This window comes from Bufo bufo, chromosome 1 (assembly GCF_905171765.1).
Source record: "Bufo bufo chromosome 1, aBufBuf1.1, whole genome shotgun sequence".
Lineage (NCBI taxonomy): Eukaryota > Metazoa > Chordata > Amphibia > Anura > Bufonidae > Bufo > Bufo bufo.
The window spans coordinates 268110450-268135866 of record NC_053389.1 but is presented as its reverse complement, the minus strand read 5'-3'; positions in this window follow the sequence as shown (position 1 = coordinate 268135866).

Sequence of the window (25417 nt, the reverse complement as noted above, 5' to 3'; positions counted from 1 at the left end):
CTGACTGTATACAGAATAAGAGCAGACACTGAGAATTACACCCAGTATACAGGACAGGAGAAGTGGTACTGTGCAGTGTCCATACATACAGAATAAGAGCAGACACTGAGAATTGCACCCAATATACAGGACAAGAGAAGTGGTACTGTGCAGTGTCCATATATACAGAATAAGAGCAGATACTGAGAATTACACCCAATATACAGAACAAGAGAAGTGGTACTGTGCAGTGTCCATATATACAGAATAAGAGCAGATACTGAGAATTACACTCAGTATACAGGACAGGAGAAGTGGTACTGTTCAGTGTCCATACATATAGAATAAGAGCAGACACTGAGAATTGCACCCAATATACAGGACAAGAGAAGTGGTACTGTGCAGTGTCCATATATACAGAATAAGAGCAGACACTGAGAATTGCACCCAATATACAGGACAAGAGAAGTGGTACTGTGCAGTGTCCATATATACAGAATAAGAGCAGATACTGAGAATTACACCCAATATACAGAACAAGAGAAGTGGTACTGTGCAGTGTCCATATATACAGAATAAGAACAGATACTGAGAATTGCACCCAATATACAGGACAAGAGAAGTGGTACTGTGCAGTGTCCATATATACAGAATAAGAACAGATACTGAGAATTGCACCCAATATACAGGACAAGAGAAGTGGTACTGTGCAGTGTCCATATATACAGAATAAGAGCAGATACTGAGAATTACACCCAATATACAGAACAAGAGAAGTGGTACTGTTCAGTGTCCACATATACAGAATAAGAGCAGACACTGAGAATTGCACCCAATATACAGAACAAGAGAAGTGGTACTGTGCAGTGTCCATATATACAGAATAAGAGCAGATACTGAGAATTACACTCAGTGTACAGGACAAGAGAAGTGGTACTGTGCAGTGTCCATATATACAGAATAGGAGCAGATACTGAGAATTACACCCAATATACAGGACAAGAGAAGTGGTACTGTGCAGTGTCCATATATACAGAATAAGAGCAGATACTGAGAATTACACCCAGTATACAGGACTAGAGAGGTGGTACTGTGCAGTATCCATTTATACAGAATAAGAGCAGACACTGAGAATTACACCCAGTATACAGGACAGGAAAAGTGCTACTGTGCAGTGTCCATACTGTAAATACAGAATAAGAGCAGATGCTGAGAATTAACCCCAATATACAGAACAGGAGAAGTAGTACTGTTCAGTGTCCATACATATAGAATAAGAGCAGATACTGAGAATTACCCCCATTATACAGGACTAGAGAGGTGGTACTGTGCAGTGTCCATTACATACGGAATAAGAACAGATTCTGAGAATTACACCTAGTATACAGGACAGGAGAACTGATACTGTGCAGTGTATATATATACAGAATAAGAGCAGATACTGAGAATTACATCCAGTATACAGGTCAAGAGACATGGTACTGTGCAGTGTCCATATATACAGAATGAGAGCAGATACTGAGAATTACACCCAGTATACAGGACAAGAGAAGTGGTACTGAGCAGTGTCCATATATACTGAATAACAGCAGATACTGAGAATTACACGCAATATACAGGACAGGAGAAGTGGTACTGTGCAGTGTCCATATATACAAAATAAGAGCAGATACTGAGAATTACACCTAGTATACAGGACAAGAGAAGTGGTACTGTGCAGTGTCCATATATACAGAATAAGAGCAGATACTGAGAAGATCCAACATACGTCCATCAAGTTCAACCAAGGGATAGGTGAGGACGCGAATCCCAAAAGGAATTGAGACTCAGATTTCTACACGTTTTCATAAGCATTTATGTTTTTTACTTTTAGGAATTTGTCTAAACCCTTTTTGAAACTGTCTACTGTTCCTGCTGTGACCACGTCCTGAGGAAGTCTATTCCACAGCTTCACAGTTCTTACAGTAAGGAAGCTTTGATGCTTCCGGAGACTGAACTTTTTCCTCTCCAATCAGAGGCAGTGCCCCTTTGTCTTTTGAGCGCATTTTACATGGAACAGCTTTTCACCGTATTTTTTGTATGGCCCATTTATATACTTGTACAGGTTAATCATGTCCGCCCTTAGACATCTCTTCTCAAGACTAAATAAATTCAACTCTTTTAATCTTTCTTCATAACTAAGACCCTCCATTCCCGTTATCAGTTTAGTCGCTCTCCTCTGTACTTTTTCCAGCTGCAGTGCATCCTTTCTATTGACTGATGCCCAGAACTGAATTGCATATTCCAGAGGAGGTTGCACCAACGCTTTGTAAAGTGGTAATATCACATCCCTATGCAAAATAATTGTGGAGCCTAAGATCAGCCAATGTTTTGTTTGAATATCACATCCCTGCCCCGCGAGTCCATGCCTCGTTTAATACATGACAATATCCTGGTGGCCTGACAAGCAGCTGATTGACATTGTATGCTGTAATTGAATTTATAATCCACAAGGACACCCACATCCTTCTCTATAAGTGACTCTCCCAGTGTTACATCACCTAAGACATATGAAGCACAGAGATTATTACTACCAAGATGCATAACTTTACATTTGTCCACATTGAACCTCATTTGCCAAGTTGATGCCCAATCACTCAGAGTCTTCAATAGTGACGGACGAACATCGGCCGGGACGATTCGCGAACGCGAATGCGCGTTCATGATCAAATGTTCGCGAACTGCGCGTTCGCGGCGGGCCCCTTTCACTTTAATGGCAGGCGAACCTGAAAAACCTTCATCCATATTTGTAGCCAGCAAACACTTACTAGAAGTACACAAATAGTCCCACAACATGGACAGTGATATACCAGAGGGGGATCATTGGCAAAAATTCCCACCAAAAATATGTATTTTAATCAGGGGCTATTTTTATGCGTCTTAAAGGGAAACTCTCAAAAATGTGCCCTGCTGGAGTCTAGAATATTTTTTTTTCCTATCGGTTTGATGTATACAAATGTGCAGCACTCCACGTTTTTGTATCCTGCAGAGTCCATTAAAAAAATGCATACGTTAACATAATTTTTTTACTACCATGGATCTGTATGGTGAATGGATGCCACTGTACGGTATCAGTCTGAGGCATCTGTTAACACATAAATCTTTGTATGCATTAAATGGATGCCAAAAATAGGATGTGAACCCAGCCCTAGTGTCAGAATAAGCACCAGTACACAGCGGAGCAGCGTGGCGGAGAGGGTAAGCCGCCATGTACTAACAGAGCGCTTCCTGGTCTTGGTGGTCAGGGATGAGGACTGTGTTTCCCAAGGATCATTTTCTACTGGGAAATACAGGACACAGTATAATATACTAGAATCTATATAATATAAAGATATTCCCTACCCCCGAATAATAATACAATTAGGTGTTCATTTATTATATAGAAATACATCTATGTTAGGCGTATTTCTGACACAGATTGTGGCACAAAGGTCCTTAGCACCGCAATCTGCATATATTTCCCGCTCATCCAAGGTCTAAAAAAGGATGGCGTGGGCAGGGAAAGTATACAGTAATGGCCATCCAGTTATTGGATATCACCGCCATACATTGACCGGATAACACCTCTGTACAGTGACCGGATAACACTGCCATACCGTGACCGGAAAAAAGGGTATAAGAGGGCACAGTACAGGGAATGACTAGGGGCACTGCACAGGGTGTGGTAAGAGGGCACAATGCAGGGTATAAGGGGGCACAGTATGGTGTGAGGGGCACAGTACAGGATGGGGGGCCATGGAACTCTTGGCTTGACCCTCATCGAGTGTCCTGTCCAAAAGGACGTTCAAGGCAGAAGGGGGGATCGTGACCGATAAGCGCACTCGCCTAGCTCACGACAGTGTGGACTACCTCACATTTTCAAAAATGAATGAGGCATGGATCTCGGAGGAATTCAACACCTGTGATGACCAAGTGTAATTGAATTTACTCATGCCAGCCCACACATATCCGCCACCACCCAGAACAAAGAATGATCCTTGCCTTATGTACACTCATGGCCAAAAGTTTTGAGAATGACACAAATATTAGTTTTCACAAAGTTTGCTGCTAAACTGCTTTTAGATCTTTGTTTCAGTTGTTTCTGTGATGTAGTGAAACATAATTACACGCACTTCATACGTTTCAAAGGCTTTTATCGACAATTACATGACATTTATGCAAAGAGTCAGTATTTGCAGTGTTGGCCCTTCTTTTTCAGGACCTCTGCAATTCGACTGTGCATGCTCTCAATCAGTTTCTGGGCCAATTCCTGACTGATAGCAACCCATTCTTTCATAATCACTTCTTGGAGTTTGTCAGAATTAGTGGGTTTTTGTTTGTCCACCCGCCTCTTGAGGATTGACCACAAGTTCTCAATGGGATTAAGATCTGGGGACTTTCCAGGCCATGGACCCAAAATGTCAACGTTTTGGTCCCCAAGCCACTTAGTTATCACTTTTGCCTTATGGCACGGTGGTCCATCGTGCTGGAAAATACATTGTTCTTCACCAAACTGTTGTTGGATTGTTGGAAGAAGTTGCTGTTGGAGGGTGTTTTGGTACCATTTTTTATTCATGGTTGTGTTTTTGGCCAAAATTGTGAGTGAGCCCACTCCCTTGGATGAGAAGCAACCCCACACATGAATGGTCTCAGGATGCTTTACTGTTGGCATGACACAGGACTGATGGTAGCGCTCACCTTTTCTTCTCCGGACAAGCCTTTTTCCAGATGCCCCAAACAATCGGAAAGAGGCTTCATCGGAGAATATGACTTTGCCCCAGTCCTCAGCAGTCCATTCACCATACTTTCTGCAGAAGATCAATCTGTCCCTGATGCTTTTTTTTGGAGAGAAGTGGCTTCTTTGCTGGCCTTCTTGACACCAGGCCATCTTCCAAAAGTCTTTGCCTCACTGTGCGTGCAGATGCGCTCACACCTGCCTGCTGCCATTCCTGAGCAAGCTCTGCACTGGTGGCACTCCGATCCCGCAGCTGAATCCTCTTTAGGAGACGATCCTGGCGCTTGGACGCCCTGAAGCCTTCTTAACAAGAATTGAACCTCTTTCCTTGAAGTTCTTGATGATCCTATAAATTGTTGATTGAGGTGCAATCTTAGTAGCCACAATATCCTTGCCTGTGAAGCCATTTTTATGCAACGCAATGATGGCTGCACGCGTTTCTTTGCAGGTCACCATGGTTAACAATGGAAGAACAATGATTTCAAGCATCACCCTCCTTTTAACATGTCAAGTCTGCCATTTTAACCCAATCAGCCTGACATAATGATCTCCAGCCTTGTGCTCGTCAACATTCTCACCTGAGTTACCTCCAGCCATAGAATCCAAAGTTCTTTGCTGTCAGGTGAATTCCTATTGCCTAATTTTTGGGGGCTGTACTAGCCGACTGTTAATTTTTTTATCTCTAACCACATAATCATACCCCAGAAAGATAATATTAGTGGCTCACCAATTTGATAAAAGATGGTATGGTGCTCACCCCTCGACACACTCAATGCCGTATTTGAAGATAAAGGGTGGGGGGCACAGTCACATGACCCTGTGACATTAGAAGGTCTTTATGGTGAATGCGGTTTATATGCCACCATAATGAGAGGCAGGGGAGTGAGACAGGGGTGTGATTATAAAAAATTGTGAAAAGATTTTGGGGGGCACTCGCCTATCTAGAACCAAACAGGATAAGATACAAGTAAAAATCTACAATTTATTTAAAAATGAACATTCATGTGTATAAACACAACAAATTACTATTGTTATACCTAACCAGGTCAACTTAGTGTATAAAATATTGAAATATTAAAAACTGAATGATTAAAAATAAAAATATAAATGGGGATAAACTTACTTAACTGAATAATTAAAAATAAAAATATAAATGGGGATAAACTATATTTCATATATCCCGCAAAATAGTCTGGTGATATGGATTCCATTTTCTGTTATTTTAATAAGCTTGCAAAATAACAGTTGTATCAAATGTCAACATATTAAGTTAAAATAATTGTGCTATATTTGATAGTGTCACCACACTGTCTGTATGGTCAAAATTATAATAGCACTCCTTCTGTCTTATGAGTCCTGATATCAGTCCTAATGATTATACTCTCATCCAATATGTAGTTATTGATCCCTACAAAATGTGTGTGTTTTGGGTATGTTACCGCTCCTGCAGCTTTGGTATCTTTTCACTTGGATTGTGGCTGTATTCTGCTTATGGGTAAGTGGAATTCATACTTATTCATAATAATTTTTTATTTGAATCACAATTTTATGTACAGAAAAAGGGATAGCCATGGGTACCAGATTTGCCCCCAGCTATGCTAATCTCTTCATGGCCCAATGGGAGCAAGATTTCATCCAATCCAAGCTGGGGCCAAGTGTGGTGCTATGGCGACGATATATAGATGACATCATTTTCATTTGGCACGATACAGAGGAGCATCTTAAAAGTTTTTTTAGAGGATATCAACATAAATAAAAGAAATTTCAGGTTCACATCTACTACGAGTAAAACCTTTATAAAATTTTTGGACTTAAAGGGAACCTGTCACCTGGATTTTGGGTATAGAGCTGAGGACATAGGTTGCTAGATGCCGGCTAGCACATCCGCAATACCCAGTCCCCATAGCTCTGTGTGCTTTTATTGTGTAAAAAAAACTATTTTATACATATGCAAATTAACCGAGATGAGTCCTGTCCCTGAGATGAGTCATGGACAGGACTCATCTCAGGTTAATTTGCATATGTATCAAATATTATTTTTTTTACACAATAAAAGCACACAGAGCTATGGGGACTGGATATTGCGGATGTGCTAGCGGCCATCTAGCAACCCATGTCCTCAGCTCTATACACAAAATCCAGGTGACAGGTTCCCTTTAAAAATTGAAGTAAATTAACAAAAATTTATATGTAGCACTTACCATAAACCGGTGATGCGCAATAACTTCATTCTATATTCTAGCTGCCACTTTCCCAGATTGCTTACTAATATACCTACAAGCCAATGCAGAAAAATTAAACGTAATTGTACGATGAGGGAACAGTTTGAATGTGAAGTGTTAGAACTGACACAACAATTCCTAGAGAAACAATTCCCTCGACAAAGTGATACTGCTGAATAAGAGTGATTTATTTACATCTACAAAAGTATAGAGGCAAGAAGAGACCCTCCAGATCATTTTACCTTTTCATTCTCAATATAAATCAGTTGAGAAGATCATTATCAAACACTGGCATCATCTTCTAGGGGCCAAAACTATAGGACCAACACTGACTAAGACACCCCAAGCTAATTTAGGTTTGAAAGTAGCTCCCACAGTAAAAGAGAAATCAAATATGGCAGATGAGGGGGATGTCAGTCCAGGGACAGCACTGCCGCAGCCGGACACTTCCTCTGCCAGTCAGGGTAATGTCAGCTCCAGTAAGCAGGGAACCAGGAGAGCAGGGCAGGTCAGACAGGTGCTGGTAGTGGGAGACTCCATTATTAGGGAAACAGATAGGGCAATCTGTCACAAAGACCATGATCGCCGAACAGTGTGCTGTCTTCCTGGCGCTAGAGTTCGACACATCGCGGATCGGGTTGACAGATTACTGGGAGGGGCTGGAGAAGATCCAGCGGTCATGGTCCATATCAGAACCAATGACAAAGTTAGAGGTGGGTGGAGAGTCCTTAAAAATGATTTCAGGGATTTAGGTCAAAAACTTAGGGCAAGGACCTCAAGGGTAGTATTTTCCGAAATACTGCCTGTACCACGGGCCACACAAGAAAGGCAGCGGGAGATTAGGGAGATTAACAAGTGGCTCAAGAACTGGTGTAGGAAGGACGGGTTTGGGTTCCTGGAGAACTGGGCCGACTTCTCTATAAACCACCTAATATACCAGAGTCCACAGAAAATCTACTACTAAACGAGATAGACAAGGTGGCAAATCATAATGAGGTGGTTATTATGGGGGACTTCAACTATCCAGATATAGACTGGGAAACTGAAACTTGTATATCTCATAAAGGAAACAGGTTCTTGGCAATAACCAAAGACAATTACGTCTCCCAACTGGTTCAGGACCCGACTAGAGGGACAGACATACTGGACTTAGTATTAACCAATAGTCCTGACAGAACAACAGACATGCAGGTTGGGGGACACCTGGGAAATAGTGACCATAAAGTAATAACCTTCCAATTATCATTCAAAAGAGCGTTTCTACAGGGAGGAACAACAATACCAAACTTCAAAAAAGCTAAATTTAGCCAACTAAGAGAGGCCATAGGCCTAACTAACTGGGACAAAGTCCTCAAAAATAAAAATACAGCTACAAAATGGGATATCTTTAAAAGCATCCTAAATTCTCATTGTGAGAGGTACATACCATATGGGAATAAAAGGTTAAGGAACAAAAAGAAACCAATGTGGATGAATAGAACTGTAAAGAAAGCAATAAATGACAAAAAGAAAGCATATAAATCACTAAAACAGGAGGGTAGCACAGAAGCACTGAAAAACTATAAGGAAAAAAATAGAACATGTAAAATACTAATAAAAGCGGCCAAACTAGAGACCGAGAGATTAATTGCCAAAGAGAGTAAAACTAACCCTAAAATGTTCTTCAATTATATAAATGTTAAAAAGTATAAATCTGAAGGTGTCGGCGCTTTACAGAGTAATGAGGGGGGAGTTGCAGAGAGCGACGAGGAGAAAGCAGAGCTGTTAAATATTTTTTTTCTCCAATGTATTCACTGAGGAAAATAAACTGTCAGATGACATGCAGAATTTAAAAATAATTTCCCCATTAAGGCTACTTTCACACCTGCGTTTAGGTCGGATCCGTCTGGTATCTGCACAGACGGATCCGCACCTATATGCAAACGCTTAGATCCGTTCAGAACGGATCCGTTTGCATTACCATGAAAGTCAATGGGGGACGGATCCGTTTGAAAATTGAGCCATATTGTGTCAACTTCAAACGGATCCGTCCCCATTGACTTACATTGAAAGTGACTTACGTTTGCCTCCGCACGGCCAGGCGGACACCCGAACGCTGCAAGCTGCGTTCAGGTGTCCGCCTGCTGAGCGGAGCGGAGGACAAACGGAGCCAGACTGATGCATTCTGAGCGGATCCGCATCCACTCAGAATGCATTAGGGCTGGATGGATCAGTTTGGGGCCGCTTGTGAGAGCCTTCAAACGGAACTCACAAGCGGATCCCCGAACGCTAGTGTGAAAGTAACCTAAAAGTGTCCCGTCTGACCCAGGAAGAAGTACAACAGTGACTTAAAAAGATTAAAATAGACAAATTGCCAGGACTGGATGGCATACATCCCCGTATCCTAAGGAAATTAAGTAATGTCATAACCAGACCCTTATTTCTGATATTTGTGGACTCTACTGACAGGGAATGTCCCACAGGATTGGCGCATGGCAAATGTGTGTTTGAAGGTTTTCTAAGAGATGATATCTTAGAGCATCTCAACGGAAATAAGGAAATAACGCCATATCAGCATGGCTTCATGAGGGATCGGTCATGCCAAACTAAATTAATCAGTTTCTATGAGGAGGTAAGGTAAGGCATTTGACACTGTACCACACAAAAGGTTAGTATATAAAATGAGAATACTCGGACTGGGAGAAAACGTCTGTATGTGGGTAAGTAACTGGCTCAGTAATAGAAAACTATTGGTGGTTATTAATGGTACACACTCAGATTGGGTCACTGTCACTAGTGGGGTACCTCAGGGGTCAGTATTGGGCCCTATTCTCTTCAATATATCTATTAATGATCTTGTAGAAGGCTTGCATAGTAAAGTATCAATTTTCGCAGATGGCACTAAACTGTGTAAAGTAATTAACACTGAAGAGGACAGTATACTACTACAGAGGGATCTGGATAGATTGGATAGATTGGAGGCTTGGGCAGAGAAGTGGCAGATGAGGTTTAACACTGACAAATGTAAGGTTATGCACATGGGAAGGAATAATGCAAGTCACCCGTACATACTAAATGGTAAAATACTTGGTAACACTGACATGGAAAAGGATCTAGGAATTTTAATAAACAGCAAACTAAGCTGCAAAAACCAGTGTCAGTCAGCTGCTGCCAAGGCCAATAAGATAATGGGTTGCATCAAAAGGGGCATAGATGCCCGTGATAAGAACATAGTCCTACCACTTTACAAATCGCTAGTCAGACCACACATGGAGTACTGTGTACAGTTCTGGGCTCCTGTAAACAAGGCAGACATAGCAGAGCTGGAGAGGGTCCAGAGGAGGGCAACTTAAGTAATAACTGGAATGGGGCAACTACAGTACCCTGAAAGATTATCAAAATTAGGGTTATTCACTTTAGAAAAAAGACGACTGAGGGAAGATCTAATTACTATGTATAAATATATCAGGGGGCAGTACAGAGATCTATCCCATCATCTATTTATCCTCAGGACTGTGACTGTGACGAGGGGACATCCTCTGTGTCTGGAGGAAGGAAGGTTTGTACACAAACATAGAAGAGGATTCTTTACAGTAAGAGCAGTGAGACTATGGAACTCTCTGCCTGAGGAGGTGGTGATGGTGAGTCCAATAAAGGAATTCAAAAGGGGCCTGGATGTATTTCTGGAGCGTAATAATATTACAGGCTATAGCTACTAGAGAGGGGTCGTTGATCCAGGGAGTTATTCTGATTGCCTGATTTGAATCGGGAAGGAATTTTTTATTCCCCTAAAGTGGGGAAAATTGGCTTCTACCTCATAGTTTTTTTTTGCCTTCCTCTGGATCAACTTGCAGGATGACAGGCCGAACTGGATGGACAAATGTCTTTTTTCGGCCTTATGTACTATGTTACTATGTTAAATACAACTCCATCAACTTGGTTGTCAGTAAAGGGCTTTTTCAGATGTGTATGCTGCCAGAATTGGAGAATTACATCCTTCCTAAAAAAGACCATAACAATTCAGTCAACACAAAGTACTTTTTAGTTCGAAATAAAACAAAGTCTCACCTGTGGCTCAATGGATGTCATTTACATTTTACAGTGCCCGTGTCATAAACAGTACATTGGTAGAACTAAGAGACCTTTTAAAAAAAGGGTGTCAGAACATGTTGCCAATATAAAGAAGGGATATGAGTTACATTCAGTTTCTAAACACTACAAGGAATACCATAACTGTGACCCCTCTACTTTGAAATATATAGCCTTTGAAAAAATAAAAAAAATGGAGAGTGGGCAATCACATTGCGAACTTGTCAAGAGCAGAATCCAAGAGAATCTTTGAGTTCAATACCTTGACTTCTGCAGGCCTCAATGCTGAAATTGAAATTTTTGGCACCCCTCCCATGGTCTAAAGGAACCCAAAAATTTCAATTTCAGCATTGAGGCCTGCAGGAGTCAAGGTATTGAACTCAAAGATTCTCTTGGATCCTGCTCTTGACATGTTTGTAATGTGATTGCCCCCTCTCCATGGTTTTTTAATTTTTTCTAAGGCTATATATTTCAAAGTAGAGGGGTCACAGTTAGCCCTTGTAGTGTTTAGAAACTGAATGTAACTCATATCCCTTCTTTATATAGGCAACATGTTCTGCCACCCTTTTTTTTAAAAGGTCTCTTAGTTCTACCAATGTACTGTTTATGACACGGGCACTGTAAAATGTAAATTACATCTATTAAGCCACAGGTGAGACTTTGTTTTATTTCAAACTGAAATGTACTTTGTGTTGACTGAATTGTTATGTTTTTTTTTGGGAAGGATGTAATTCTGCAATTCTGGCAGCGTCCACATCTGAAAAAGCCCTTTACTGACAACCAAGTTGACAGAGTTATATTTGATTTCTCTTTTACTGTGGGAGCTACTTTCAAACCTAAATTAGCTGCGTGGTGTAAGTAATTTGGGGGGGGGTCTTAGTCAGTGTTGGTCCTATAGTTTCGTCCCTTAGTGGTAGATGATGCCAGTGTTGGTAATGATCTTCTCAACTGATTTATATTGAGAATGAACAGGTAAAATTATCCGGAGGGTCTCTTCTTGCCTCTGTACTTTTGTAGATGTAAATAAATCACTTCTATTCATCAGTCTCACATTGTCGAGGGAGTTTTCAAGTACCGTATATTAATGGGATGTTGTTTGTCTAGGAATTGTTGTGTCAATTTTAACGCTTCAGATTCAAACTGTTCCCTACTCGTACAATAACATTTAATTCTTCTGTATTGGCTTGTAGGTTTATATGGAATATAGTTTATCCCCATTTATATTTTTATTTTTATTCATTCAGTTTTTAATATTTCAATATTTTATACACTAGTTCGACCTGGTTAGGTATAACAATTGTAATTTGTTGTGTTCATACACATGAATGTTCATTTTTAAGTAAATTGTTAATTTATACTTGTATCTTATCCTGTTTGGTTCTAGATAGGCGAGTGCCCACCAAAATCTTTTCACAATTTTTTACAATCACACCCCTGTCTCACTCCTCTGCCTCTCCTTATGGTGGCATATGAACCGCATTCACCATAAGGACCTTCTAATGTCACAGGGTTATGTGACTGTGCCCCCCACCCTGTTTTTTATCTTCAAATACGGCATTGAGTGTGTCGAGGGGTGAGCGCCATACCATCTTTTATCAAATTGGTGAGCCACTAATATTATCTTTCTGGGGTATGATTATGTGGCTAGAGATAAAAAAAATTAACAGTCGGCTAGTACAGCCCCCAAAAATTAGGCAATAGGAATTCACCTGACAGCAAAGAACTTTGGATTCTATGGCTGGAGGTACATTAGGCGGTCACAGGATAAAAATGTAACTGTCGGCCAGTACAGGCCCCAAAAATTAGCCAATAGGTATTCACCTGACAGCACACAACTTTGGATTCTGTGGCTGGAGGTGCATTAGGCGGTCACACGATAAATATGTAATTGTTGGCCAGTACAAACCTCAAAAATTAGGCATTCACCTGACATAAAAGGCCTTTTATGCCACTGTATATACATAAGGCAAGGACCATTCTTTGTTCTGGGTGGTGGCGGATATGTGTGGGCTGGCATGAGTAAATTCAATTACACTTGGTCATCACAGGTGTTGAATTCCTCCGAGATCCATGCCTCATTCATTTTTGAAAATGTGAGGTAGTCCACACTGTCGTGATCTAGGCGAGTGCGCTTATCGGTCACGATCCCCCCTTCTGCCCTGAACGTCCTTTTGGACAGGACACTCGATGAGGGTCAAGCCAAGAGTTCCATGGTAAATTGTGCCAGCTCTGGCCACAGGTCAAGCCTGCACACCCAGTAGTCAAGGGGTTCCTTGCTTCTCAGAGCGCCCACATTGGCCGTTAACCTGATGTAGTCGGACACCTGTTGGTCTAGGTGTTTCCTGAGGCTGTCGATGGGTTGACTGAAAAAATGATCTCATATCTGAAGTGACCAAAACACATCTTTAAACACCCTTTCTTGCAGGCGCGATTGGATTGGTACCCACAACTGTTTCGCTGTGGGTGGAAATTCCACTGCCAGTGCCCGCAACAGCAGAATGCAGCATCTGGAGGCCTGGAAAAGCTGCATTCTGCTAGCCCTCTGTGATGTTGGTAACATGTCCGCCATTTTGTGTTTGTACCGGGGGTCTAAGTATGTTGCCACCCAGTACAGGTCCTTGACCTTTATGCTTTTTATACAGGGGTCTCTCTTCAAACACTGGAGCATGAAGGCCCCCATTTACACTAAATTGGAAGCGGTGGAGCGCCCTGGCTCCTGCTCATCGCCCAGGAGAATGTCGTCCTCGGTCTCCTCCCCCCAGCCGCGGACAACACCAGGGATCCCCGAAAAGTTTAAAGCCTGCTCTTCTTGCTCCTCCTCCTTCCCCTAGCCACCATCCTCCTCTGACTCCTCTTCAGACTCCTGCTGACTTGTCTCAGATGGAGTAGCCCCCCCCGGAAATTCATTCAGTATTGCGACTTCCTCATCTTCCAGCTCCTGCTTTATCAATAACACAATGCAATGCACGCTCCAGAAAGAAGGCGTAAGGTACGATGTCACTGTTGGCGCCCTGGCTGCGACTGACCAGTTTGGTGATCTCATCAAATGGCCGCAGAAGTCTCCATGCGTCGTGCATGAGCAGCCACTGGCGCGGTGAAGAGAAACCAAGCTCCCAGAACCTGTCCTGCCGAAGAGTTCGTACAGGTAGTAGTTAACAACACGTTTCTGCTGGAGCAGCCTGTCAAGCATACACAAAGTAGAGTTCCAGCGCGTCGGGCAGTCACAAATCAGGCGTCTGACGGGCAAGTGGTGTCGCCGCTGAACGTCAGCAAGGCGAGCCATGGCCGTGTAAGATCTTTTAAAATGGCCAGAGATTTTCCTGGCCTGGCGCAAGACGTCCTGGAACCCGGGGTATTTGGCAACGAATCGCTGCACGACAAAGTTCAGGACATGTGCCATGCACTCGCCATGTGTCATTTTGCCCTGTTTCAGTGCACTCAGCAGATTGGCACCGTTGTCGCACACCACTTTACCAACTATCAAATTGAGCGGGGTTAGCCACTGATCGGCCTGTGACCACAGAGCTGAAAGGAGTGCAGGACCGGTGTGGGCTCTTGGCTTCTAGGCACAACAGCCGCAGCACAGCATGGCAACGTCTCATCTGGTACGTCGAATTGGTTCTGGGGAGCTTGGGGGGATGCAGCGGAAGAGGCAGTAGCAGTGGAAAAGGAGGAGTCAGCCGAGGAGGAGATGGAGGATGGAGTAGGAGGAGGAGAAGAAGAAGAGGCAGGCCTACATGCAATCCATGGAGGTAACAACAAATCCACATGGGTACCATGGGTTACATGCTTGACGGCCGTCAGAAGGTTCACCCAGTGGGCAGTGAAAGTTATGTACCTTCCCTGCCCGTGTTTGCTAGACCACATGTCTGTGGTCAGATGTATCTTGGCACCAACACTGTGTGCCAGAGATATATTAACTTGCCGCTGAACGTGGCCATATAGTTCAGGGATGCTCTTCTGGGAGAAATATTCCCTTCCAGGGACCTTCCATTTTGGTGTGCCAAAGGCCACAAATTTTCTAAAGGCCTCTGATTCCACCAATTTATATGGCAGTAGTTGGCGGGCTAGCAGTTCCGACAAGCCAGCGGTCAGGCGTTGGGCAAGAGGATTATCCAGCGTCATCATTTTTTTACGCTCGAACATTTGGGCCACAGAAGCCTGCCTTGTGCCAGATGAATGCGACGACGGCACTGTGGAAGGTGGAGTGGAGGACAAATGGGAGGAGAGAGGAGAAGGAGAAGAGGCAGAACATGGAGCGCCAGGGAGTGTGACTTTGTGGGTTCTGACGGCGTTGCTCCCACTGGGCTCGGTGAGTGGAAGCCAGATGCCTTCTTAAGGTGGTCGTCCCTAGGTGAGTGTTGGGTTTACCGCGACTTATGCGTTGACATCACAGGCTGCAGATGGCAACACTATTATCAGCAGCCGACACGTTAAAAAAGCCCTCACTCCGGAGCCATGTGCCGGCGTCCTGGGAACGCAAGATGTGACCGTGCATGGTGGATGACTCACTCCAGATACATTTGCAGTCTGCTTTTTCCCTCCTGTGCACTGCAAGTTCTGCCTGCTTCTTCTCCCTATCTGCTGCTCCGTCTCTCCATCTGAACTCCCCTCCTCTTTCTTTCTTGTGGGCACCCACGTGACGTCCATCGACACATCATCATCGTCACCTTCACTACCACTGACACTAGAGATCGCGGAGTAGGCAGTAACAGCGGGGACAACCCTCCTTGGGCTGATCTGGGTACTATCGTCAAACCGCTGGCTGGCGGCTGTTGCTACCTCCTCTTCCTCATCTGATGCCAAGAATGGCTGTGCATCGGTAAGGTCTGGGAATGGATGGGAAAATAATTCCTCTGACTCGAGTGGAGGGGCTATGGTAGTGGTGTCTTTGGGGGTGCACACAGCAGAGAGTGAGGAGGGTGCAGATACAGAGGAGGAGGAGGGTGCAGAAGCGGAAGGCTGAGTGAACGACTCAACCAACTCTAGTGCCCTTATCGCACGCGCCTTCTCCAATTTCCCACTTAGGCTCCAGCCTGGTGCACCTGCCTGACCCCTACCATCCCTGTGGAACGGTCTGCCTCTTCCTCTGCCTGTCATTTTCTAAATGACCGTCTGCTTAAGTCCGTAGAGAAGAGCAGTATTTGTGGAAGAAGGTATATTGCAGCCCTCAATCAGTATTTGGTGGAAGAAGATATATAGCAATAGCACCCCTCAATCAGTATTTTGTGGAAGAAGGTATATGGCACCCCTCAATCAGTATTTGGCGGAAACAGGTATATAGCACCCCTCAATCAGTATTTGGCGGAACCAGGTATATAGCACCCCTCAATCAGGATTTTGTGGAAGAAGGTATATCGCATCCCTCAAGCAGTATTTGGTGGAAGAAGGTATATAGCAATAGCACCCCTCAATCAGTATTTTGTGGAAAAAGGTATATGGCACCTCTCAATCAGTATTTGGCGGAAACAGGTATATAGCACCCCTCAATCAGTATTTGGCGGAAACAGGTATATGGCATCCCTCAATCAGTATTTTGTGGAAGCAAGTATATCGCAGCCCTCAATCAGTATTTGGTGGAAGAAGGTATATAGCAATAGCACCCCTCAATCAGTATTTTGTGGAAAAAAGGTATATGGCACCTCTCAATCAGTATTTGGCGGAAACAGGTATATAGCACCCCTCAATCAGTATCTGGCATAAACTGGTATATAGCACCCCTCAATCAGTATTTGGCGGAACCAGGTATATAGCACCCCTCAATTAGGATTTTGTGGTATATCGCTTCCCTCAAGCAGTTTTTTGGGGGGCAACAGGTATATCACACCCATTGCAATTAGTTACGCCAATAGCGTTTGCCCCTCTATCTAGCTGCGGTATCGCAGCAGAAGCGCACACAACTGCTGCACAATACAAATACACTATAATGAAATTTCTATGTTAGAAAGTATATTATAAGTATATCACACCTCTTTATATCAGACCTATCAATAGCACACCTATACCAGTCCTTAAAAGGACTTTTGTGGCCCTATTAGCTAGCATTTGGTGTCCCTAACTGTCCCTGCTCCAAAATGCAACCTTTCCCTACACTGGCAAAACACATAATGTAAAATGGCTGCTAGATCGGGTTTTGTTATAGGGTGTGCAAACCGCAAGGCCATCTCTAGTGTTCAAGTACACCACTTATAACCTGGGACCATTCTGAATAGGAATCATTGACCACAACTCTCTGGACACGGTACTTCAGCCAGTTTTAAATCCAATTACAAACTGTACTTTCCAAGCCTATAGACCTTACTTTACCTATTAAGCGTCTATGAGGGACAGTATCAAAAGCCTTTGCAAAATCCAGAAACACTACATCCACAGCCGCCCCTCTGTCCAGGCTACTACTCACTTCCTCATAAAAACAAATCAGGTTAGTCTGACAACTTCTGTCCTTGTTAAACCCATGCTGGTTATCACTTATAATATTATTTATAGTCACATACTCCTGTATATAGTCCCTTAAGAGTCCTTCAAGCATTTTTCCCACAACAGAAGTTAAACTAACTGGTCTATAATTACCTGTATAGGACCTTGATCTTTTTTTGAATATGGGCAGTGCACCACATTTGCCTTGCGCCAATCACTTGGCACTGTACCAGTACCTAGAGAATCTTTAAAGGGCTTCTGTCACCCCACTAAACTGTTTTATTTTTTGTGTACTTATAATCCCTCACCTTGTGATATTGCTATACCTTATGTTATTAATAATTTTCGTTCAGTAGATTTTGCAAAAAACGTACTTTTATGATATGCTAATTACCTTTCTACCAGCAAGTAGGGCGTCTACTTGCTGGTAGCAGCCGCAGTAAACCGCCCCCTCCTCTTGTTGATTGACAGGGCCAGCCGCGATCTCCTCCTCTGGCCAGCCCTGTCAGCATTTCAAAAATCGCGCGCCTGTGTTGATTCGGCGCAGGCGCTCTGAGATAAGGAGGCTTGCCTCCTCAGCACTCCCTCAGTGCGCCTGCGCCGATGACGTCTTCTCTTTCGGTTTTCTGCGGCTGCTACCAGCAAGTAGACGCCCTACTTGCTGGTAGAAAGGTAATTAGCATATCATAAAAGTAAGTTTCTTGCAAAATCTACTGAACGAAAATTATTAATAACATAAGGTATAGCAATATCGCAGAATAGGGATTATAAGTACACAAAAAAAAAAAATGTTTAGTGGGGTGACTGAACTGAGCTCTTTAAGCACTCTTGGGTGTAATCCATCTGGACCCGGAGCCTTATTCACATTTACCCTACTTAACTTTTCTTGGACCATATCTACAGGCCAATTGAGTATATCACTGGATGTACTAACAGCCCCGGCACCACAGATATCAGCTCCTTTCTCTTCTTTTGTATATACAGAGCTAAAATAACTATTTAGGAACTCTGCATTTTCCTTATCTTCAGTGACTATCCCCCCTTTACCATTATTAAGGGGCCCTACCTGCTCAGACCTAGGTTTTTTAGCATTTATATATTTATAAAACTTTGGAGATTTGTTTTGCTTTCTTTTGCTACCTGCTGTTCGTTTTGTATCTTTGCTAATTTTATCTCCTTTTTGCAGATTTTATTAAGCCCTTTGTAATCTTCAAACACTACAGCTGACCCCTCAGATTTGTATTTTTTAAATGTCCTCTTTTTGTCTTTTATTGCCCTTTTTACAGTAGCTGTAAGCCATGGGGGTTTTAGCCGTTTATACTTGTTACCTAAAGGGATACATTTCTTAGTGCAATTACTCAATGTGGATTTGAAGCTCTCCCATTTATCCTCAGTATTATTATGGGACAGTAGCTGCTCCCAGTCTATGCCCTAAAATGCTGCACTCAACCCAGGGAAATTAGCCTTTTTGAAATTTAGTGTCTTTGCTCTGCCTGACAGAGTTTGCTTCTTATAGTTTAGGGGGAATATATTTATACTGTGGTCACTATTACCTAGTGTTTCTCGAACAGTAACATTTCCAACAAGCTCTGCATCATTAGAGATTACCAGATCCAACAGAGCATCGCCCCTAGTGGGAACTTCTACAAACTGGCCCATAAACTGCTCCTGCAGCAAGTTGAGGAATTTTCTCCCCTTTGCGGTTGAGGCAGAACCATGACCCCAGTCAATATCTGGGAAGTTAAAATCTCCCATTATGACCACTGTACCAGCCTGTGCCGCCCGCTCTATTTGGTTATACAGTTGCATTTCTATCTCTTCTGTGATGTTAGGGGGTCTATAGATTACACCAAGTATTTTTTCAGTGTTTATATCCCTTCGAACATCCACCCATAAGGTTTCCACATCCTCACTATTCTCACCCACAATTGCCTCTTTCACACTTGTCTTCAGATCACTCCTCACATACAGGCACACACCACCACCTTTTCTATTGATCCGGTCTTTCCTAAATAGTGTAAAACCCTTAATATTTACAGCCCAGTCATGCGAAGAGTCCATGCATGTCCCAGCCACACCAACTAAATCTATGTGTTCTTCTAGTACCTTAGCCTCCAGCTCCCCCCTTTTTCTAGGTAGACTACCTTGGTTGATTTTTGTATGTAACAGGTTCTTCTTACCAGCAGTTCTATTTTTCATAAATGTATAGTTATGCCCAGTCTTCTCTCTATTTTCCTCGCTAACCCCAGCTCCCACTAAATCCCCACTGTCCCCTTCTATAACCCACTCTCTAGCTACACTATCTACCCCCTTATTAGTATGACCCCACCCCCGAGATCTTAGTTTAAAAGCTCCTCCAGCCGTCTAACCATTTTTTCCCCCAGGGCAGTTGCACCCTCCCCATTAAGGTGCAGCCCCTCCCTACTGTAGAGCCTGTAACCGACCGAGAAGTCTGCGCAGTTCTCCATGAACCCAAACCCTTCCTTCCTGAACCAGCTTCTGAGTCACTTATTTAACTCCCTAAGCTCCAGTTGTCTCTCTGGTGACGCACGGTGGCACTGGTAGTATTTCTGAAAACACTACCTTGGAGGTCCTGGACTTTAGCTTCTCACCTAGTTCCCTAAAATAGTTTTTACGGACCTTCCATCTCCCACTGAGTTTGTCATTGGTGCCAATGTGTACCATGACCGCCGGGTCTTCCCCATCCCCACCCAGCAATCTGTCAATCCGATCCGCAATATCCCGAACCCAAGCACCCGGCAGACAACACACTGTTCGGCATTCACAGCAATACCTAATATGCCTACTTTTTAAAATTTATTACAGTTTCATACAACAAAAACTTTTTTTTAAAAAAAATGTTTTAGTGTCTCCATTTTCTGAAAGCCATATTTTTTTTATTTTTTGGCATTTGTCTTAGCTAGAGTCTCATTCTTTGCAGGATAAGGTAACTGTTTTATTGGTACTATTTTGGGGTACATATATCTTTTTGATCGCTTGGTATTACACTTTTTGTGATGTAAGGTAACAAAAAAATTGCTTTTTTGGCAAAGTTTTTATTTATTTATTTCTTACGGCATTCACCTGAGGGGGTATATCATGTGACATATTTATAGAGAAAGTCGTTACAGACACGGTGATACCCAATATACCTATTTTTTTTATTATACATGATTTTATGGTGAAAAGGCATTTTTTTTTACTTGAAACTTTCTTTTTTTATTATTTCAAAAAACTTTTTTTTTACTTTTTATTTTTGTCCCTCTGTAAAACTCACACGTCCTGTGGTCAGTGCTGACCGTAGCATGTGAAGGGTTAATCCACATTGGTGGATACAGAGAAGCCGGCGGATACAGCAGGGGCCAAGCGGTCCTGTACCGCATTCCCTCACGTACATGTACGTGAAAGTTCGGGAAGGGGTTAAAGGGTTTTCACACTTCAGCAAATGACATTTATCATGTAGAGAAAGTTAATACAAGGCACTTACTGTGCCTTGTATTGTCCGTATTGCCTCCTTTGCTGGCTGCATTCATTTCTCCATCACATTATACGCTGCTCGTATTTAGATGTTATAGCCATCCTGCAATCCAACAGTGGTGGTCGTCCTTGCACACTGTAGCAAAAAGCTCTGGCCTCTCTGGAGGCTGGGACTTTGGGAGCGTGCACAAATACACATGTGCAGCAGCTCCCGTCCTGTTCGCCTTGTATCTGTGCTGCAGTGTTAGCTGTAACCCTTGGAAATGAGCAGTGCATAATATATAAAATAAGATGGAAAAATGAATAAACAAAAATGAGGCTACTAGTGTGAAATAGTGATTTTGTGTAACCTGTCAAGAGCTCAATTTTGACTAGAAAAAGGTAACACAGTAAAGTAATAGTTAACCCCTTAGAGACCCGGCCTATTTTCATTTTTGCACTTTTGATTTTTCCTCCCCGAGTTTCAATAGTCATAACTTTTTTATTTTTCTGTTCACATAGCCACATGAGGGCTTATGTTTTATGTGACAAGGTGCATTTTTTAATGGCACCATTTAATTTACCAGGTCTTGTATTGTAAAACAGGAAAAAAATTCCCTGCGGGCTAAAATTGAAAATTGAGGGGTTAAATGACGGGGTTTAGCGTGATCGTAGCAGCCAGCTCTATACAATTGAGGGGCATACATGTATGGTATTATGCATTAAGAGGTAAAGTAGTAGTTAAAGTAATAGTTAATGAGAGTTTGTGAAAAGAACTTGGACTGAGATCTTTATGTGCTACTGTTCAATAAAAGGTTATCTATTCAACAGCTGCATCCGTGTCATCTTACACACATTAAAGGGCATCTGTCAGCAGATTTGTACCTATGACACTGGCTGACCTGTTACATGTGTGCTTGGCAGCTGAAGACATCTGTGTTGGTCCCATGTTCATATGTGCCCGCACTGCTGAGATAAATTATGTTTTATATATGCAAATGAGCCTCTAGGAGCAACGGGGGCGTTGCCATTACACCTAGAGGCTCAGCTCTCTCTGCAACTGTAGCGCCTTCTGCACTTTGATTAACAGTGCCAGGCAGTGAAAATGTCATGGGACCAACACAGATGCCTTCACCTGCCAAGCACATATGCAACAGCTAAGCCAATTTCATAGGTACAAATCTGCTGACAGATTCCCCCAGAGGTTGATTTAGCTGCTGGAAAGCTGGGCAGTTGCCTAGTGCCCCTTTCCCCCCAAGGATAACCTAAATTTACCACTGAGCCCATCTCTGTCCTAGACCACCATGGCGCCTTTTATCACTTCTTCCCTTATCCCTAAGCCAACCTGTATTCTGTATGGTGGTGTCAATTGTGGATTTAATCGCGGTATTACATGGTAACTATATGGCAATGTGGACTCTTAAAGGAAGTATTATTTGTATGGTTCATATTGATCTGAGTTTTGTATGGACATGTATATGTGCAGTTTTCGAAATCTGTGAGAACTGCATACTTTGGGGAGAATTACTTTCATCTGACTCATAAAACTATAAAAAGCGATCTGTTCCCAAATAGAATGAATTTGTCATGAACAGATTGTAACTGAAATAAACATTCCACAAATGAACTTACTACATACGTCAAGTTAAACAGACAATTAATTAAATGAATTAGAGTCCTGGCACCAGGATAAGTGTGCAGATATTTTCCCAAATATACCCTGCTGTTAAACTAGTCTCCTGTTACCATAGATACCATAACATCACAGCATGAGACACAGATGTTTGAGTGACAGGGACCGGCAACATTACTAAGAGAATGATTTGGCAGTGTTAATGTGCTGCTGATTTGTCTCAGCATATATTTAGGTCACTGGCATCACTGAGGTTACTGACCTTGGAGATCATTGACCCAAGAGGTCACCGACCTTGGAGATTACCAACCTCAGATATTTGAGACCTTAGAGATCCTCAGTCTTGGAGATCACCAGCCTTGGATGTTACTGACCTTGGAGGTCCCTGATCTTGGAGCTCACTAATATTGAGATCCATGACCTTGGAAATCAATGGCCTTGGTGAACACTGATGAATGATCAGCTGATTGCTGCACCGGCTTTTATAGGAGAAAAGGTTGTTCAGATGTAACAACTCTTGTAAGCCCATGATCTGTAAAAGTAAATCCCATCTCAAAGGCCAAGCTAGCATACTATTGTGAAAAAATGATAGCCAGGTCCAGGAGTAAACAAGGGTGCTAAAAGAGATAAGTTGTTAAGGACACGGTTCAATTTCAGGGGATGAACCATCTCTTGGTGCCCAAGGAACAGAATTCATCATCCCACACCTTTAATCCACATATGGACAGTTCTCAATATGTATTATCCAGGGTCCATGCCACACTGCCATCTCTGACCTTAGGAGTTTTTTGTGCCACCCTTGATGTCTGTCTACTCCTGCCCCTAGGTGACAACACCATTTTGCCATAAATCATAAAATAGATGCAAAGATATTTCACAATTTGTGTATTAAAGAGGCAGGATAAGCCCCGATTAAAGAATAAGATAGGGGCTCTTGTGTATGCCTTGTGTATACCTTTTTTATTTGATGTGCCATTTTTGGGTTGTCTCTTATCTTGATTTCCCTCAGATATGGTTTTACTAATGAATCCGACATTTCTTATCATGCCTGGCTTTGCAAAGACAGTGGGGGTGGAGTCTCACCAAATTACAATGCCCTGTGCAATGGCAGCCATAGAAGATCAGTCACACATCTGCTGTCCCCTCACACTGCAGGGTCTTCCAGTGTGCTGCAGCTTGAGTCTGTCTGCTCTTTCTGCCCTGTTATCCCTCTCCCCTGTCAACATTCTCTTGTAGGAGGCAGGGTGACCAGCTACATCTCATAGAAATACATTGGAGAGTCAGCAAACACAGATGGCATAGACCGGCATTGAACTGGTCCTTTAGATAGGGGAAATATTATATCTTTAACAGCCTGAGAGCTGCCAGGAGGAATTTAATTGGTGATGATGTCATCCTGTAGTTCACAGGAAGTCAGCCACATAGGAGAGACAGAGTTCCTGTTTACATTCCAGTTTACATTAGAGCAAGCTCTGGGCTGCTTCAGACTTGAGATCACATGACCAGGTTCCCATAATGAAAAGGTTCAAAATGTATGGATCCAACTGAGCTACAGTTTTAACAAATTACATTGCTAGAATGCGACCCCTTTACACAAGCCAATTTTGCAGACGATTGTCAGGAAGGAAGTGTTCCTTCCTGACAAGTGTCTGCTCCTCAGTGGAGGAGACCACTGCATTTACATACAGCGATCTCCTCCACAGAGGAGTGATCGCTAATGCCATCGCTCGTCCCCATACAGACTCGTTGTTTGCAACAGTGCACATAATCACTTGCCGGCAAATGACAATTTAGGTGACTGCATGAATGATGCGATTGTCTGATGAATGAGCTCGTTCATCGGGTAATCGGCGGCACTTTTACACCGCCAGCTAATCACTAACAAGTGCTCCTATGAATGCTTGTTAGCGATCATCTGGTTGAGATTCGGCGCATGTAAAGAGTCCTTTAGCAATATATTTAAAATAAAAAAAAGAAGTGGAGTGCTTCTGTGAAGGATTTCTACAAGATAATTACATTTATTAAAACACTAAAAGACAATGGGCGCAATTGCACCCACTAAAACCACTTAACCAAAATATTGCCAGCATGTTATATTGGGTGATTTACACACTAATGGTATGACTTTGAACCCATTGACGTAAAAGGTGTCCACTGGGGGTGCAGGCAGTATTGTATCAAAAGTGATGGTACCCTTGACTGCAGTCCGAACAGAACATTAAATGGGTTGTCTCACTTAAGTGATATTTGACGACCATCCTGTAATCCATCAATGGTGGCCATGCTTGCACACTATGGGAAAAAGTGCCAGCCTCTCTGGTGGCCGTGACCATGGGAGCACACATAGGCTGGTGTTCTTTCGTATTGTGTGCAAGCATGACCACCGCTGCTGGATTATAGAGTGGTCATAACTATGGAAACGAGCAGTGTATAATGTGATGGAAAAATGAATCCAGACAGCAAAGGAGGCAGTATGGACAATCACAATACATTAGTAAGTGGCTTCAGGGGCGTAGCTATAGGGGGTGCAGAGGTAGCAGGCGCTACCAGGCCCAGGAGCCTGAGGGGCCCAAAGACCCTTGTGTTACATAAGAAGACACCGGTATTATAGAAAGTGCATGCTGGTCAAGTTAAATGTCTGGTTGCAGGGAAGGAGTTAAGTAAAAAATTTGGCATGGGGGGGTCGTTTAAATTTTTGCCTCAGGCAGCAGAAAAGCCAAAGTGCTTCCCTGCCCCTGGCCACAAAGCACTGAGAGAAGGGGGGCCAAGCTGAACTCTTGCACCGGGGCCCATGAGCCTTTAGCTACGCCCCTGAGCAGCTTGTATTAACTTTGTCTACTTAATAAATGCTATTTGCTGAAGTGACAAAACCCCTTTAAGGAGGTCGCC